Source organism: Oncorhynchus keta, chromosome 1, assembly GCF_023373465.1.
Source record: "Oncorhynchus keta strain PuntledgeMale-10-30-2019 chromosome 1, Oket_V2, whole genome shotgun sequence".
In the NCBI taxonomy this organism is placed as follows: domain Eukaryota; kingdom Metazoa; phylum Chordata; class Actinopteri; order Salmoniformes; family Salmonidae; genus Oncorhynchus; species Oncorhynchus keta.
This window is the reverse complement of record NC_068421.1, coordinates 63,567,182-63,584,010: the sequence shown is the minus strand read 5'-3', so window position 1 is coordinate 63,584,010 and position 16,829 is coordinate 63,567,182. Positions and strand designations below refer to the sequence as shown.

Below are 16,829 nucleotides of genomic sequence, written 5' to 3'. Positions count from 1 at the left end.
CCAGAACTTTTTGGAGTTGGAGCTACAGGATACAAATTTCTGCCTGAAGAAGCTGGCCTTAGCTTTCCTGACTGACTGCGTGTATTGGTTCCTGACTTCCCTGAACAGTTGCATATCGATGCTATTGCAGTCCGCCACAGGATGTTTTTGTGCTGGTCGAGGGCAGTCAGGTCTGGAGTGAACCAAGGGTTGTATCTGTTCTTAGTTCTGCATTTTTGAACGGAGCATGCTTATCTAAAATGGTGAGGAAGTTACTTTTAAAGAATGACCAGGCATCCTCAACTGACGGGATGAGGTCAATGTCCTTCCAGGATACCCGGGCCAGGTCGATTAGAAAGGCCTGCTCACAGAAGTGTTTTAGGGAGCGTTTGACAGTGATGAGGGGTGGTCGTTTGACGGCGGCTCCGTAGCGGATACAGGCAATGAGGCAGTGATCGCTGAGATCCTGTTTGAAGACAGCGGAGGTGTATTTGGAGGGCCAGTTGGTCAGGATGAAGTCTATGAGGGTGCCCTTGTTTACAGATTTGGGGTTGTACCTGGTGAGTTCCTTGATGATTTCTGTGAGATTGAGGGCATCTAGCTTAGATTGTAGGACTGCCAGGGTGTTAAGCATATCCCAGTTTAGGTCACCTAACAGAACAAACTCTGAAGCTAGATGGGGGGCGATCAATTCACAAATGGTGTCCAGGGCACAGCTGGGAGCTGAGGGGGGTCGGTAGCAGGCGGCAACAGTGAGAGACTTATTTCTGGAGAGAGTCATTTTCAAAATTAGTAGTTCGAACTGTTTGGGTATGGACCTGGAAAGTATGACATTACTTTGCAGGCTATCTCTGCAGTAGACTGCAACTCCTCCCCCTTTGGCAGTTCTATCTTGACGGAAGATGTTATAGTTGGGTATGGAAATCTCCAAATTTTTGGTGGCCTTCCTGAGCCAGGATTCAGACACGGCAAGGACATCAAGGTTAGCAGAGTGTGCTAAAGCAGTGAGTAAAACAAACTTAGGGAGGAGGCTTCTGATGTTGACATGCATGAAACCAAGGCTTTTTCGATCACAGAAGTCAACAAATGAGGGTGCCTGGGGACATGCAGGGCCTGGGTTTACCTCCACATCACCCGCGGAACAGAGAAGGAGTAGTATGAGGGTGCGGCTAAAGGCTATCAAAACTGGTCGCCTAGAGCGTTGGGGACAGAGAATAAGAGGAGCAGGTTTCTGGGCATGGTAGAATATATTCAGGGCATAATGCGCAGACAGGGGTATGGTGGGGTGCGGGTACAGCGGAGGTAAGCCCAGGCACTGGGTGATGATGAGAGAGATTGTATCTCTGGACATGCTGGTTGTAATGGGTGAGGTCACCGCATGTGTGGGAGGTGGGACAAAGGAGGTATCAGGGGTATGAAGAGTGGAACTAGGGTCTCCATTGTAAACTAAAACAATGATAACTAACCTGAACAACAGTATACAAGGCATATTGACATTTGAGAGAGACATACAGCGAGGCATACAGTAATCACAGGTGTTGAATTGGGAGAGCTAGCTAAAACAGTAGGTGAGACAACAACAGCTAAACAGCTAGCACAACAACAGCAGGTAAAATGGCGCTAACTAGGCAGAGGGAGGGACGGATTAACTACACACAGAGCCTGAGTGCGGCTGGGGCCGACAGATAAAACATAAACAAGCAGAATGGAGTACCGTGATTAATGGACAGTCCAGCATGCATCAGCTATGTAGCCAAGTGATCAGTGTCCAGGGGGCAGCGGTGGATGGGGCAGGGAAGCTGGACTGGCGAGTGTTATCCAGGTTAAAAAACGAACAATGACTAAATAGCTTGTAGCTTGTAGCTAGTTTAGCTGGTTAGCTTCTGGAGGTTCTTGAGTGTGTTCTAAAAATGAAAAATAATAGCGATTCCATATCACATTTGATGTTTTGGTGCCTCGATGCCACTTCAGAAGCTGATTGATGAACTTTTACTGATGAATGTGTTTGTTTTTTATGACCGTGTTTTTCTTTCTGTTTGCAGTTAGTATTTATTTTTTGATGTGTGCATTTTCTGTAATAGTTTTTAAACCCAAGGGCCAAATGGGCCAATACTTCCAGGAACGCCTATATGAAAAGCAGTTTCTAGGCATCTTCATACTAAACAATCTTCGGTAGAACTTTCAGTCAAGCACCAGACCTCAAGAGAAACTTCATAACAATATTGTGACACAACGTGCAACACATGAACACTGGCCTGGAAATACAATGACATTGCTAAAGTATGCAAAAAGATTAGTAGGAAACGACTTTGCCATCATTGCGATGTTGTCAACTTTACTGTGGACAGATGGCAATTCCATAACAAAGTTTGTAAAAAAAAAAATACCTAGCAAAAAGATCAGGTGCTCTCCCCTCACTCTTAGCTAGCTGGCTAACGTTATAATGCATCTTCAAGTCAATCTGACGACACCACAATGAAGACAAAAGGTTTTTCCTCGCAATTTATTGCCTCCTTTAGAAATGTAATTGTATTTCCAAGCTACTATAATGCACTTTTGACTAAATCTTTATCAACGCCAGTTGACAATGCATTGAGTATAGTGCTCAGTCGGGAGTCCAGTGTCCTAAAGAATGTGCAATACATGAATACTGTATTTATTTGTTTGTTTAATTTTAGACAAAAGCTTTGGCCAAACACTTCGTTTTTTTGTTTTTAAAAAAGTGTTTCCGCCCGGTCTCGAACCGGGGACCTTTCGCGTGTTAGGCGAACGTGATAACCACTACACTACGGAAACTGAGCATGACAGACAGAAGTACTCCAAATACACCTACTGCGCATTAAGTTAGCGTATACACTGCAGTAGCTTCTATAAAGCAGGGTCTCATTTCCATATAAATGTAGGTTGCTTTAAGAAATGCTGAAGACCGTTTTATGTATATATAAAATATATACATTTTATATTTTATTTGTTTACCTTTTTTAAAAACAGGGATTCACCGTTAAGACCAGTGTCTTTTTCGCAATGGAGCCATGCACATACAATTCATACACAAAATCAAATACAAACTAAAATAAAGCACAACAATCAAGAAAAACAGAAACATTCCTCAGCAAAGTTCCCCAATCAATATTTTAAAATTGTCCGAGCGGCATCAGAGCGTCCACTTTGCAGTGTCTTGTGCGGTTGTTTCCAGCAATGAGGTGCATTAAAACTAAAAGCGGATTTACCTAATTCAGCGGAGGCCCAACCCTGTAAGTGGTTTTGGTACCTCATGGTTTTTTAAATACTTTTTTATACTTTAACAACAAAGTTAAGTGAATTGTAAGCTTGTGTAGTATATAATGCATGTATACTGTTCTTCTCATGAAGTTTAATGATCATATCCGACATTATGTCTTGCCAATTACTGAAGCGCTAAACGAACACAAATGTCCATCCACGTAAAGGTGACGTAAAGGTGATCGATTACAAATCAACACTGAAAAAGAGACTATAGAGACTGCCAGAGGACCGGACAGCATGCCCTCCGATTTGACACACTGAACTCTGTCTGCAAAGTAATTGGTGAACCAGGCAAGGCAGTCATCCGAAAAACCGAGGCTACTGAGTCTGCCGATAAGAATATGGTGATTGACAGAGTCGAAAGCCTTGGCAAGGTCGATGAAGACGGCTGCACAGTACTGTCTTTTATCGATGGCGGTTATGATATCGTTTAGTACCTTGAGCGTGGCTGAGGTGCACCCGTGACCGGCTCGGAAACCAGATTGCACAGCGGAGAAGGTACGGTGGGATTCGAGATGGTCAGTGACCTGTTTGTTGACTTGGCTTTCGAAGACCTTAGATAGGCAGGGCAGGATCGATATAGGTCTGTAACCGTTTGGGTCCAGGGTGTCTCCCCCTTTGAAGAGGGGATGACTGCGGCAGCTTTCCAATCCTTGGGGATCTCAGACGATATGAAAGAGAGGTTGAACAGGCTGGTAATAGGGGTTGCGACAATGGCGGCGGATAGTTTCAGAAATAGAGGGTCCAGATTGTCAAGCCCAACTGATTTGTACGGGTCCAGGTTTTGCAGCTCTTTCAGAACATCTGCTATCTGGATTTGGGTAAAGGAGAACCTGGAGAGGCTTGGGCGAGTAGCTGCGGGGGGTGGAGCTGTTGGCCGTGGTTGGAGTAGCCAGGCGGAAGGCATGGCCAGCCGTTGAGAAATGCTTGTTGAAGTTTTCTATAATCATGGATTTATAGGTGGTGACCGTGTTACCTAGCCTCAGTGCAGTGGGCAGCTGGGAGGAGGTGCTCTTGTTCTCCATGGACTTCAGTGTCCCAGAACTTTTGGAGTTGGAGCTACAGGATACAAATTTCTGCCTGAAGAAGCTGGCCTTAGCTTTCCTGACTGACTGCGTGTATTGGTTCCTGACTTCCCTGAACAGTTGCATATCGATGCTATTGCAGTCCGCCACAGGATGTTTTTGTGCTGGTCGAGGGCAGTCAGGTCTGGAGTGAACCAAGGGTTGTATCTGTTCTTAGTTCTGCATTTTTTGAACGGAGCATGCTTATCTAAAATGCGCTAAACGAACACAAATGTCCATCCACGTAAAGGTGACGTAAAGGTGATCGATTACAAATCAACATTGAAAAAGCCTTAAACAAAAAAAATTCCCTCCCCGTCGGGGAATTGAACCCCGGTCTCCCGCGTGACAGGCGGGGATACTGACCACTATACTAACGAGGAATACATGTACAACTCACAATGGTTTTTATAATATTGATCACCTAATTATCATTTTTGCATTTTATTTTTTCATTACCTTTATTTAAGTAGGCAAGTCAGTTATTAAGAACAAATTCTTATTTACAATGACGACCTATACACGCCAAAACCCGGACGAAGCTGGGCCAATTTGAGAACCATCTAAGCTCGTAAATGCAAGTGTATTTTCAAACAACTTTTTGAACCTATTAAAAATCATAAAACGTGTTTTCTTTGCATATTTTACATGTCAACAATCTTAGCCAACCTTGTCTGTTTTGCCCCATAGTTGCGCACGTGTCGGTTTTGTTGCTCACCAATCAATTCTCCTATAAACCAAAATAACATGGGTGACCAAAGCAAAACATGTCAATGCATTGGCCGGGAATCGAACCCGGGCCTCCCGCGTGGCAGGCGAGAATTCTACCACTGAACCACCAATGCTTACTTCTGTTTAAAAATCTAGTTGTATAAATAGTTTTATACAACAGTCATTTATGCATGGCAGCAGTTCTTTTTGGTAAGAATACATGAGATACGGTACTCATCATTTCCATCTCAATAAAAACGGGGTGGCGCTCTAGCTCGGAGATGTAGCCTAAACCTGGGAGGCCAAAATAACTTCTCCACAAAACTGTTGCCACCACATCCATGACATGGAGATTGCGCTACAGAGATGCAGCTTTCCAATCATGCAATTTCGAAAAAAATGTGTCTCCATAAAATGCTCAATCAAAACAACAGATAGATACAAAGTGACTGGGCTAATCGCAAGTGTATCCAATGGTTTAAATAAAACAACCTAATTATCGTTTTTGCATGTGATGGCTCTGTACGAGCCTTCAGAAAGTATTCACACCCAATTGACTACATTCTGTTGTGTTACAGCAATTGGGTGAAAGTAAGCTCATACTGTCCAATATGGTGTCCCCGAAATAAAGTAGGGTGTTGCGTTCCCTCCTCCAAGAAGCGTGCGTAACAATTGGAGACAAAATATAGTTTACATGTCAATAATCTTAGCCAACCTTGTCTGTTTCGCCCCATAGTTGCGCACGTGTCGGACCTACAAATAACATTGGTAACCGAAGCAAAACATGTTGATGCATTGGCCGGGAATCGAACCCGGGCCTCCCGCGTGGCAGGCGAGAATTCTACCACTGAACCACCAATGCTTATGCCTACACAGAAATCCAGGTTAGTAAATAGGTCTATAAAACAGTAATTTAACCAAATTGTCGTTTTTACATGTGATGGGTTGTAATTATACACGGAGGTACAGAGCCTTCAGAAAGCCTTCACACCCAATTGACTACATTCTGTTGTGTTTACAGCCCTGGGGTGAAAGTAGGCTCATATGGTCCAGTAAATAGTGGGGGTATGCCATACTGGTAAAACATGAGCCAATCACAATAATTAAAACTAAAATGTCAATAAAACTGTAGGCTATTACACCACTTATTATCATCACCGCATGTCAGGCATGAAAAATGAGCAAATCATCACCGAGTGTCAGGCATAAAAAAGGAGCGAATGGTCTTGAAAAAAATTGAAATATCAAGTGTTCATTTTTTATATGCAGTAAAAAAGATAACAAAAAATCTATGAAAATCAAGCAATTTCATTTTTCCATTAAAAAAAGAAGCTGTTTTCATGTTGCTGATTCCGGGTGGTATAAGTGACCTGGAGGGCAGGTAGTTTGCCCCCGGTGAAGCGTTGTGCAGACCTCACTACCCCCTGGAGAGCCTTACAGTTGTGGGTGGAGCAGTTGCCGTAACAGGCGGTGATACAGCCTGACAGGATGCTCCCGATTGTGCATCTGTAAAAGTTTGTGAGTGTTTTTGGTGACAAGCCAAATTTCTTCAGCCTCCTGAGGTTGAAGAGGCGCTGCTGCGCCTTCTTCACCACGCTGTCTGTGTGGGTGGACCATTTCAGTTTGTCCGTGATGTGTACGCCGAGGAACTTCAAACTTTCCACCCTCTCCACTACTGTCCCGTCATGTGGATAGGGGGCTGCTCCCTCTGCTGTTTCCTGAAGTCCAGGATCATCTCCTTTGTTTTGTTGACATTTAGTGTGAGGTTATTTTCCTGACACCACACTCCGAGGGCCCTCACCTCCTCCCTGTAGGCCGTCTCATCGTTGTTGGTAATCAAGCCTACCACTGTAGTGTCGTCTGCAAACTTGATTATTGAGTTGGAGACGTGCATGGCCACGCAGTCATGGGTGAACAGGGAGTACAGGAGAGGGCTGAGAACGCACCCTTGTGGGGCCCCAGTGTTGAGGATCAGCGGATTGGAGATGTTGGTACCTACCCATAACCACCTGGGGGCGGCCCGTCAGGAAGTCCAGGACTCAGTTGCACAGGGTGGGGTCGAGACCCAGGGTAGACCTATAGGGGCGGTAAGAAAATTGGAGTGGGTCTAGGGTGTCAGGTAGGGTGGAGGTAATATGGTCCTTGACTAGTTTCTCAAAGCACTTCATGATGACGGAAGTGAGTGCCACGGGGCGTAGTCATTTAGCTCAGTTACCTTAGCTTTCTTTTGAACAGGAACAATGGTGGCCCTCTTGAAGCATGTGGGAAGAGCAGACTGGGATAAGGATTGATTGAATATGTCCGTAAACACACCAGCCAGCTGGTGACATCACAATGACAAAAGGTTTTCCTACCATTTCTTTGCCTGCTAATTGTATTTCCAAGCTACTATAATGCACTTTTGACTAAATATTTTAACAATTTTAACTTTTAACTTTTAATCAATTTTTTGATAAATGCATTGAGTATAACGTTCAGTCAGTGTCCCAAACAATGTTCAAAACAATATTTATTTGTTTATTTTCAGACATTCGCCATAGATTAACACTAGAATGTACTTCTTGAAAATGTGTTTCCGCCCGGTCTCGAACCGGGGACCTTTCGCGTGTTAGGCGAACGTGATAACCACTACACTACGGAAACTGAACACATCTAGCAGAAGTACTCAAAATAAACCAACTGCATATTAACTTAACCTTTAGCATACAGTAACTTCTACTTTTAAACGTCACCATTAAGACCAGGGTGTCTCGCAAGGGAGCCCCCCTGCACGTTCAATTCATACACCAAATCAAATACAAACAAAGATAAAGCACAACAATCAAGAAAAACAAAAACATTTCTCAGCAAATAGTTTCCCAATCAAGATTTTAACAGAGCGTCAAATTGCACTGCATTTTGCAGTTGGTTCCAGCAATAAGGTGCATTTAAACTAAAAGCGGAATAGCCTAATTCAAAATCAACATGAAAAAGCCTCAAAATATAAAAATTGATCCTCCCCGTCGGGGAATTGAACCCCGGTCTCCCGCGTGACAGGCGGGGATACTGACCACTATACTAACGAGGACTATACATACATGATCACAGTGGTGATTATAAAACCATTATCATTTTCGCATGTGATGCGTTGTGAAGATGGACAGTGCCTTCAGAAAGCATTCACACTCCATTTTATTGTGTTACAACCAGGGGCGAGAGTAAGCTCATTATGGTCCAGTACGGTGTCCAAAATAAATAGCGGTGGTATGCAGTACCAATAAAACATGAGCCTATCACAATAATTATAGCTAAATGTCAAGAAAACTGCAGGCTATTACATCACTTTTTTATCATTACCGCATGTCAGGCATGAAAAACGAACGAATTGACATGAAAATGGGTGGAACCTATGCTCCAAAATGCAATGTGGTTAGATGAAAATACTGCAATTATTTGCCAACACAGAGATACGCAGACAACAGTGGACGAAAAAAATTCTGGCCCGATGACAATCGCAAAATGTCATTACACTTTTTGACGTTTTGGTAACAGATGTCTCTTTCCATTCACCATCCACAGGGAGGTGATAAGTCCCAGGGTGGGCACTATGGTGTTGAATGCTGAGCTGTAGTCAATGAAAAGCATTCTCACATAGGTGTTCCTTTTGTCCAGGTGAGAAAGGGCAGTGTGGAGTGAGATTGAGGTTGCGTCATCTGTGGATCTGTTGGGGCGGTATGCGAATTGGAGTGGGTCTAGGTTTTCCGCAATTATGGTGTTGATGTGAGCCATGACCAGCCTTTCAAAGCACTTCATGGCTACCGACATGAGTGCTTACGGGGCGGTAATAATTTAGGCAGGTTACCTTCGCTTTCTTGGGCACAGGGACTATGGTGGTTTGTTTGAAACATGTAGGTATTACAGACTGGGTCAGGGAGAGGTTGAAAATGTCAGTGAAGACACTTTCCAGTTGGTCTGCGCATGCTTTGAGTACACGTCCTGGTAATCCGTCTGGCCCCGCATTTTTTTTCATGTTGACCTGTTTAACCTCTCTAGGGTATGTGGGACGCTCCCCACCTGGCCAACATCCAGTGAGATTGCAGAGCACCAAATTCATATACAGAAATAGTCATTATAAAAATTCAGAAAAGATAAAAGTATTTTACATAGGTTTAAAGATGAACTTCTTGTGAATCCAACCACGGTGTCAGATTTTTAAAATGCTTTACAGCGAAAGCATACCTTACAATTATTTGAGAACATAGCCCAGCAGACAAATCATTACAAACAGTAACCAGCCAAGTAGAAGACACAAGTCAGAAATAGAGATAAAATTAATCACTTACCTTTGATGATCTTCATATGGGTGCACTCAGAAGACATTCATTTATTCAATAAATGTTTCTTTTGTTCGATAAAGTCTCTCTTTATATCCGAAAACCTCCGTTTTGTTCGCGCGTTTTCTTCAGTAATCCACAGGCTCAAACGCATTCACAACAGGCAGACAAAAAATTCAAATTGTATCCGTAAAGTTCATAGAAACATGTCAAACGATTTATATATTCAGTCCTCTGGTTGTTTTTAACCTAAATAATCAATAATATTTCACCAGGACAATAACGTTGTCAATAGAAAAGGTAAACAAGAAAGACAATCTCTCTATCACGCACATGAAAAAAAAGAAGCTCTGTGACACTGCTCATTGTGCAAATGTATTTGTTTCATTAAACATTGGAGACAAAATATAGTTTACATAGTTTACATGTCAACAACCTAAGCTAAACTTGTCTGTTGTGCCCCACAGTTACGCACGTGTCGGTTTTGTTGGTCAACAATCCCTAACCCTTCTACCAAAATAACATGGGTGACCAAAGCAAAACATTTTAATGCATTGGCCGGGAATCGAACCCGGGCCTCCCGCGTGGCAGGCGAGAATTCTACCACTGAACCACCAATGCTTGGTAAAAGATCAATTTCACCTTTATTTAGCCAAGTAGGCAATTTTAGAACAAGTTGAGAACAAGCTCTCGTTTACAATTGCAACCTGGACAAGGTAAAGCAAAGCAATTTGACACACACAACAACACAGAGTTACACATTGAGTAAAACAAACAAACAAAAACAAGTCAATAATACAGTTGAAAAATAAGTCTATATACAATGTGAACAAGTGAGGTGAGATAAGGGAGGTAAAGGTAAAAAAGGCTATGGTGGCGAAGTAAATACAATATAGCAAGTAAAACACTGGAATGGTTAATTTGCAGTGGAAGAATGTGCAAAGTAGAGATAAAATAACGGGGTGCAAAGGAGCTAAAATAAATACAGTAGGGAAAGAGGACACATAAGGACACATATCCCACAGTATGGCATGAAGCCAAATAGTCCTACATTAGATTGCTTGATCCTTGTCAAACCCCATTCAAACGGGTCGGTTTCTAGACTGTATGATGTGCTACAGGCCCACATAGAGGTATCCACAGACACAAATAAAAGGGCTTGGGAACAAGAACTTGGGTCAGAAATCTCAGATGAGGACTGGGTAGAAGCTCTCAGGAATATAAATCACAGTTCAGTGAATGTCAGACACAATCTTGTACAGTTTAAGGTGATACACAGGTTACATTACTCAAAAGTAAAACTGCATAAAATATTCCCGGACACCTCACCACTGTGTGAGAGGTGCAAGCAGGATGAGGGGACGTTGACCCACTTATTCTGGGCATGTCATAAATTACATGTTTTCTGGGCTCTCATTTTTGATTACTTATCTAGAGCCTTTCATAGAGTTCTAGCCCCAGACCCATTGACCGCTCTGTTTGGTACAGTTGATGGGAATAACCACGAAGGGAAAGCTGTCTCTCTTTGTACTCTATTAGCCAAAAGGCTCATATTGCAATTTTGGAAACTGGAGACTGTACCTACCTTTGAAATGTGGTTACGGGATTTAGGGAATGTAATACATATGGATAAGATTCGATACAGGGGTGTGAATTACAGGTGTGAACATTTAAATTAAAAATATATATAAATTAAAATCAAATCAAATGTATTTATATAGCCCTTTGTACATCAGTTGATATCTCAAAGTGCTGTACAGAAACCCAGCCTAAAACCCCAAACAGCAAGCAATGCAGGTGTAGAAGCATGGTGGCTAGGTAAAACTCCCTAGAAAGGCCAAGTATAGCCCACAAAGATCTCCGCCACGTCATAACCCAAGGGGGGGCGCCAACCCAGACAGGAAGATCACGTCAGTGACTCAACCCACTCAAGTGACGCACCCCTCCTAGGGACGGCATCAAAGAGCACCAGTAAGCCAGTGATTCAGCCCCTGTAATAGGGTTAGAGGCAGAGAATCCCAGTAGAGAGAGGGGAACCGGACAGGCAGAGACAGCAAGGGCGATTCGTTGCTCCAGAGCCTTTCCGTTCACCTTCACACTCCTGGGCCAGACTACACTCAATCATATGACCCACTGAAGAGATGAATCTTCAGTAAAGACTTAAAGGTTGAGACCGAGTCTGCGTCTCTCACATGGGTAGGCAGACCATTACATAAAAATGGAGCTCTGTAGGAGAAAGCACTGCCTCCAGCTGTTTGCTTAGAAATTCTAGGGACAATTAGGAGGCCTGCGTCTTGTGACCGTAGAGTACGTTTAGGTATGTACGCCAGGACAAAATCAGAAAGATAGGTAGGAGTTATCACAAAACTACCACTATCAGACCTTGATCATCAACTTAAACTGACTTGTTTTAATGAAATATATACCTAATGAAACAATGCTGTAAAGTAGGAGATCTGCATCTTTCAAATTAATTTGCCACAGATATAAAGCGATCCGCACATCATCGTCGTTAACAGTTGGAAAAATGGCAGATAGTGAAAAAGGGAAGTGACAGCAGCGAATCTGTGTATGGCAATAGGCTACTTACTTTGAGAAGTTATTTGAGGTGATGAAATGCAAACTTTACATGGTATGTTGGAATTGAGCTACAGTGGCAGTACAGGTGCACCCCTTGAAATGATTGGGAATGGCTGCAAATCAACTGCAATGGTAAATTATGTTGGTTTAAGTACCCTAATGGCATATCTAGATTTTAATTAATTAAATTAACTAGGCAAGTCAGTTAAGAACAAATTCTTATTTACATTGACCGCCTAGCCCGGCCAAACCCTAACCCGACGACACTGGGCCAATTGTGCGCCGCCCTTGTACCAAGGTCGTAGTGACACCTCTAGCACTGAGATGCAGTGCCTTTGACCCCTGCGCCAATCTAGAATCAGACTTGCTGGATGTCTATAAACACACTTTCATACATCACTGTAGGTTATCCACTAGTTACCACAGCCACAAAGTCAAATGGTCTATATTGGTACATCGAACTGCATTTCCCCCTAGCGGTCATATGCAGAACCACATCTGAATTGTGAAAATTGCAGTTAAAATTTTAAGAGAAAATCCTCGTGTGAATAGTTATGTAAATGAGATCTGTATTTCATTTGCAATAATTTAGCTAAAATGTCTAAAAACATGTTTTCACTGTCATTATTGTAGGGTGTAAATTGTTGTGAGAGAAAAATCAATTTAATCCATTTTGAATTCAGGCTGTAACAACAAAACTTGGATATAGTCAAGGGGTTTGAATACTTTTTGAACATATATGGCCAATATACCACAGCTAAGGGTTGTGTCCAGGCACTCCGCATCGCATCTTGCCAAAGAGCAGCCCTTAGCCGTGCTATATTGGCTATATACCACACTTCCTCGGGCCTTATTGCTTAAAAACCATAGGTGACCGAAGCAAAACATGTCAATGCATTGGCCGGGAATCGAACCCGGGCCTCCCGCGTGGCAGGCGAGAATTCTACCACTGAACCACCAATGCTTATTGATACATGGAAATCTAGGTTTAGCTAATAATACACGCAGGAATGGATGCAAACGGCCCGATAATGTGACGGCTTTTTTTGCACTGCTCAGGGGAAATGCAGGTTTTAACTAATTAAACAACAAAGAATATGATCTACAGTCTCGGTGTGTAAAAATAAAGTGGTTAATGTGAACCTAACTCACAGCAAAAAAATGTAAAGGAAGCAATCCAAAGTTATTTGTAACCTAGACTTCACTGCAAATGACACAAGTATTAAGAAGAAAAAAAACAATAAACTAATATTGCAGTTAGCCATGACAACCTTTATAATAGAACACTTGTGACCACACACATCTAAATATTGTACTTAAGAAAAAAAAAATCTTAAATTGAAATACAATGAAACAAACAGGCATTCTATTTTTGCTCTATTATAGTATAGGCTACATGTGTGCAAAATTAATGTTCACTGAGTAAAAACTAATAATCCCCCCTCACTCACACACACGTGTTACTATCAAGTTCAACACAACTAAAGCAAAATCTTTGGGCTACACTGCACATTATGACATTGTACACTTTCTGCCTGGGGACATCGGTTCTACAATGTGCCAGCAGAGCATGATAGATACCCTTTTTTGGCATAATTGATCTCTTTCAGGCAGAGAGTACACCTGGCATACCCCTTTTTATCCATTGTATTGAAAAAGTGAGAAAGAGAGAAAGCGTGTGGTGTTCTTTTCACCTCTACAGTGGCATCCAGCTTAAGCAAGGTGTAACCGAAGTGAAATGGCTAGCTAGTTAGCGCACGCTAATAGCATTTCAAACGTCACTCTCTCTGAGCCTGTGGTTGTTTCCCTTGCTCTGCATGGGTAACGTTGCTCCGTATGGGAGTTGTAGGATGAGACAAGATGGTAGCTACTAAAAAAAACAATTGGATACCACGAAATTGGGGAGAAAAAGCGGTCAAAATTCAAAACAAAAAAAGTGTTAATTCAGTATTGTTGTAATTGTCATTATTACATTTTTTTTTTAATCGGCCGATTAATCGGCATCGGCTTTTTTGGTCCTCCGATAATCGGTATTGGTGTTGAAAAATCATAATCTGTACCTTTCTAAATCATGCAACATTTAAATATATAAAATGCTCAATCCAAACAAAACAACAGATAGATACTTGCGACTAGCCCCAGTAACTTTGCATCCATTCAGTGTCACTGTCAAAAGCGATTGTTGATTTTGATATTGGTGAAGCCAAGTTTTTCTTCACACTCCACACAATGACTGATGTTTTAGTCTCGATAAGATTTACACAATCTTTAGTCCAGTTTGTATTGGGAACGTTTGTGTAGCGTTTGTGTAGGCGGTCATTATTTGATATGCAAAATACATTTTAATCCTCGAATCAGCTCTGCACACGTTGGCCTTCTGTGCCCTAGGGCGAGATTGTGCGCCAGCTAGGTTTACATTCAGATTATAATTTATTATTTTACTTTACTGTATAATAAATGTTCATCCTTTGATTTCTAACTCGTTGACTAATCCAATATTGGTGTCCAATTTCTCAAAAAACTGTTGCCACCCCATCCATGACATGCACAGACTCGTTCCAGAGAACAGCCTTTGCATTGAGAAACTGTGTAGGAAACTGTGTAGGCATTATTAATGTTTATTTCTAGTTTTATTTTATATGCAAGACAGATTCTAATAATGGTATCAGGTCTGCACGTTTTGGCCTTCTATGCGCACATGAGCGTGTGCGCCTGGCCTTCTATGTGCACGTGAGGCTGAAGCGACTGCTTTGTAGGCTCACATTTGGACTAATATAATGTATAGTTAAAATAAATTATGAATCAATTGATATCTAAATGACCTAATCCATTATCTGAGACCAAGCGTAAATCATTATAAAACACACATAAGCATCATGAATCAATGTGCCTGTCTAGCTCAGGCCAAGCATGCATATGGCCTCAGAACATCAGGCAAATCCAGTCAATTATAGACGTTTTCAAAAACCTAACTTTTCAAAATCTTACATGGACTTTGCTTGGAGTAAAGTGGTCATTCTTGTATCAATTATAGATTTAATGTATTTCCAATTCACCATGGATGAAATGATGGCAATCCATACTTCTGGTGAAGGTGCATGTGCCAAAATAAAAAAATCCTCTCACTGTCAGCTGCGTTAATTTTCAGCAAAATTAACGTGTAAATAGTTGTATGAACATAACAAGATTCAACAACTGAGACATAAACTGAACAAGTTCCACAGACATGTGACTAACAGAAATTGAATAATGTGTCCCTGAACAAAGGGGGGTCAAAATCAAAAGTAACATTCAGTATATGGTGTGGCCACCAGCTGCATTAAGTACTGCAGTGCATCTCTTCCTCATGGACTGCAACAGATTTGCCAGTTCTTGCTGTGAGATGATACCCCATTCTTCCACTAAGGCACCTGCAAGTTCACGGTCATTTCTGGGGGGAATGGCTCTAGCTCTCACCCTCCGATCCCAGACGTGCTCAATGGGATTGAGATCCGGGCTCTTCGCTGGCCATGGCAGAACACTGACATTCCTGTCTTGCAGGAAATCACGCACAGAACGAGCAGTATGGCTGGTGGCATTGTCATGCTGGAGGGTCATGTCAGGATGAGCCTGCAGGAAGGGTACCACATGAGGGAGGAGGATGTCGCCCTGTAACACACAGCAATGAGATTGCCTGCAATGGCAACAAGCTCAGTCCGATGATGCTGTGATACACCGCCCCAGACCATGACGGACCCTCCACCTCCAAATTGATCCCGCTCCAGAGTACAGGCCTCGGTGTAACACTCATTCCTTCAACGATAAACGCGAATCCAACCATCACCCCTGAGGAGACAAAACCCGACTCATCAGTGAAGAGCACTTTTTGCCAGTCCTGTCTGTCCAGCGACGGTGGGTTTGTGCCCATAGGCGACGTTGTTGCCGGGGATGTCTGGTGAGGACCTGCCTTACAACAGGCCTACAAGCCCTCAGTCCAGACTTCTCACAGCCTATTGCGGACAGTCTGAGCACTGATGGAGGGATTGTGCGTTCCTGGTGTAACTAAGGAAGTTGTTGTTGTCATCCTGTACCTGTCCCACAGGTGTGATGTTCAGATGTACCGATCCTGTGCAGGTGTTGTTACATGTGGTCTGCCACTGCAGATCAGCTGTCAGTCCTGTCTCCCTGTAGTGCTGTTTTAGGCGTCTCACAGTACAGGCATTGCAATTTATTGCCCTGGCCACATCTTGCAGTCCTCATGCCTCCTTGCAGCATGCCTAAGGCATGTTCACGCAGATGAGCAGGGATCGTGGGCATTTTTCTTTTGGTGTTTTTCAGAGTCAGTAGAAAGGCCTCTTTTAGTGTCCTAAGATTTCACAACTCTGACCTTAATGGCCTACTGTATGTAAGCTGTTAGTGTCTTAATGACTGTTCCACAAGTGCATGTTCATTAATTGTTTATGGTTTATTGAACAAGCATGGGAAACAATGTTAAAACCCTTTACAATGAAGATCTGTGAAGTTATTTGGATTTTTACAAATTATCTTTGAAAAGACAGGGTCCTGAAAAAGGGACATGTCTTTTTTTTGCTGAGTTTAGATCAAGAATGTGTGTATCAGATTCTGGCACAACTTACCCTCTCAGTCCAGGTCCTGTACCTGTGCCAGGTTTTTGCTAGTAAAATGGGTCTGCCTGGACATACTCCCATCTACAGTAGCGGGAGTTACCCAGGTTTATCTACACCCACATTCATTTTGTAACATTTTCAATTCATGAAACAACCCTAGACTTTGAACAATCTGACTTATTATACATGCATACATAAGAGAAAAGACAAACAAAATCACGAGGACGTTCGTTTTTCTTGGCCTACTTTAACAAAATGTAATAGCTCCAAATCTTGCTTAAAAATAATCC

At 42.4% G+C, this 16,829-nt stretch overlaps 8 non-coding genes across 8 annotated transcripts; all 8 read right to left on the bottom strand.

The window, feature by feature from the left end:
* Nucleotides 1-2,702: 2,702 nt before the first annotated feature.
* Nucleotides 2,703-2,775, bottom strand: trnav-aac (transfer RNA valine (anticodon AAC)). Its single transcript has one exon. It is a non-coding gene; the product is annotated as a tRNA-Val (tRNA).
* Nucleotides 2,776-4,639: 1,864 nt separating this feature from the next.
* On the bottom strand, nucleotides 4,640-4,711 carry trnad-guc (transfer RNA aspartic acid (anticodon GUC)). The gene has a single exon. It is a non-coding gene; the product is annotated as a tRNA-Asp (tRNA).
* A 391-nt stretch (nucleotides 4,712-5,102) lies between these two features.
* trnag-gcc (transfer RNA glycine (anticodon GCC)) lies at nucleotides 5,103-5,173 on the bottom strand. The gene has a single exon. It is a non-coding gene; the product is annotated as a tRNA-Gly (tRNA).
* A 657-nt stretch (nucleotides 5,174-5,830) lies between these two features.
* Nucleotides 5,831-5,901, bottom strand: trnag-gcc (transfer RNA glycine (anticodon GCC)). Its single transcript has one exon. It is a non-coding gene; the product is annotated as a tRNA-Gly (tRNA).
* A 1,708-nt stretch (nucleotides 5,902-7,609) lies between these two features.
* Nucleotides 7,610-7,682, bottom strand: trnav-aac (transfer RNA valine (anticodon AAC)). Its single transcript has one exon. It is a non-coding gene; the product is annotated as a tRNA-Val (tRNA).
* A 352-nt stretch (nucleotides 7,683-8,034) lies between these two features.
* On the bottom strand, nucleotides 8,035-8,106 carry trnad-guc (transfer RNA aspartic acid (anticodon GUC)). Its single transcript has one exon. It is a non-coding gene; the product is annotated as a tRNA-Asp (tRNA).
* Nucleotides 8,107-9,902: 1,796 nt separating this feature from the next.
* trnag-gcc (transfer RNA glycine (anticodon GCC)) lies at nucleotides 9,903-9,973 on the bottom strand. The gene has a single exon. It is a non-coding gene; the product is annotated as a tRNA-Gly (tRNA).
* Nucleotides 9,974-12,825: 2,852 nt separating this feature from the next.
* On the bottom strand, nucleotides 12,826-12,896 carry trnag-gcc (transfer RNA glycine (anticodon GCC)). The gene has a single exon. It is a non-coding gene; the product is annotated as a tRNA-Gly (tRNA).
* Between the last annotated feature and the right edge of the window lie 3,933 nt (nucleotides 12,897-16,829).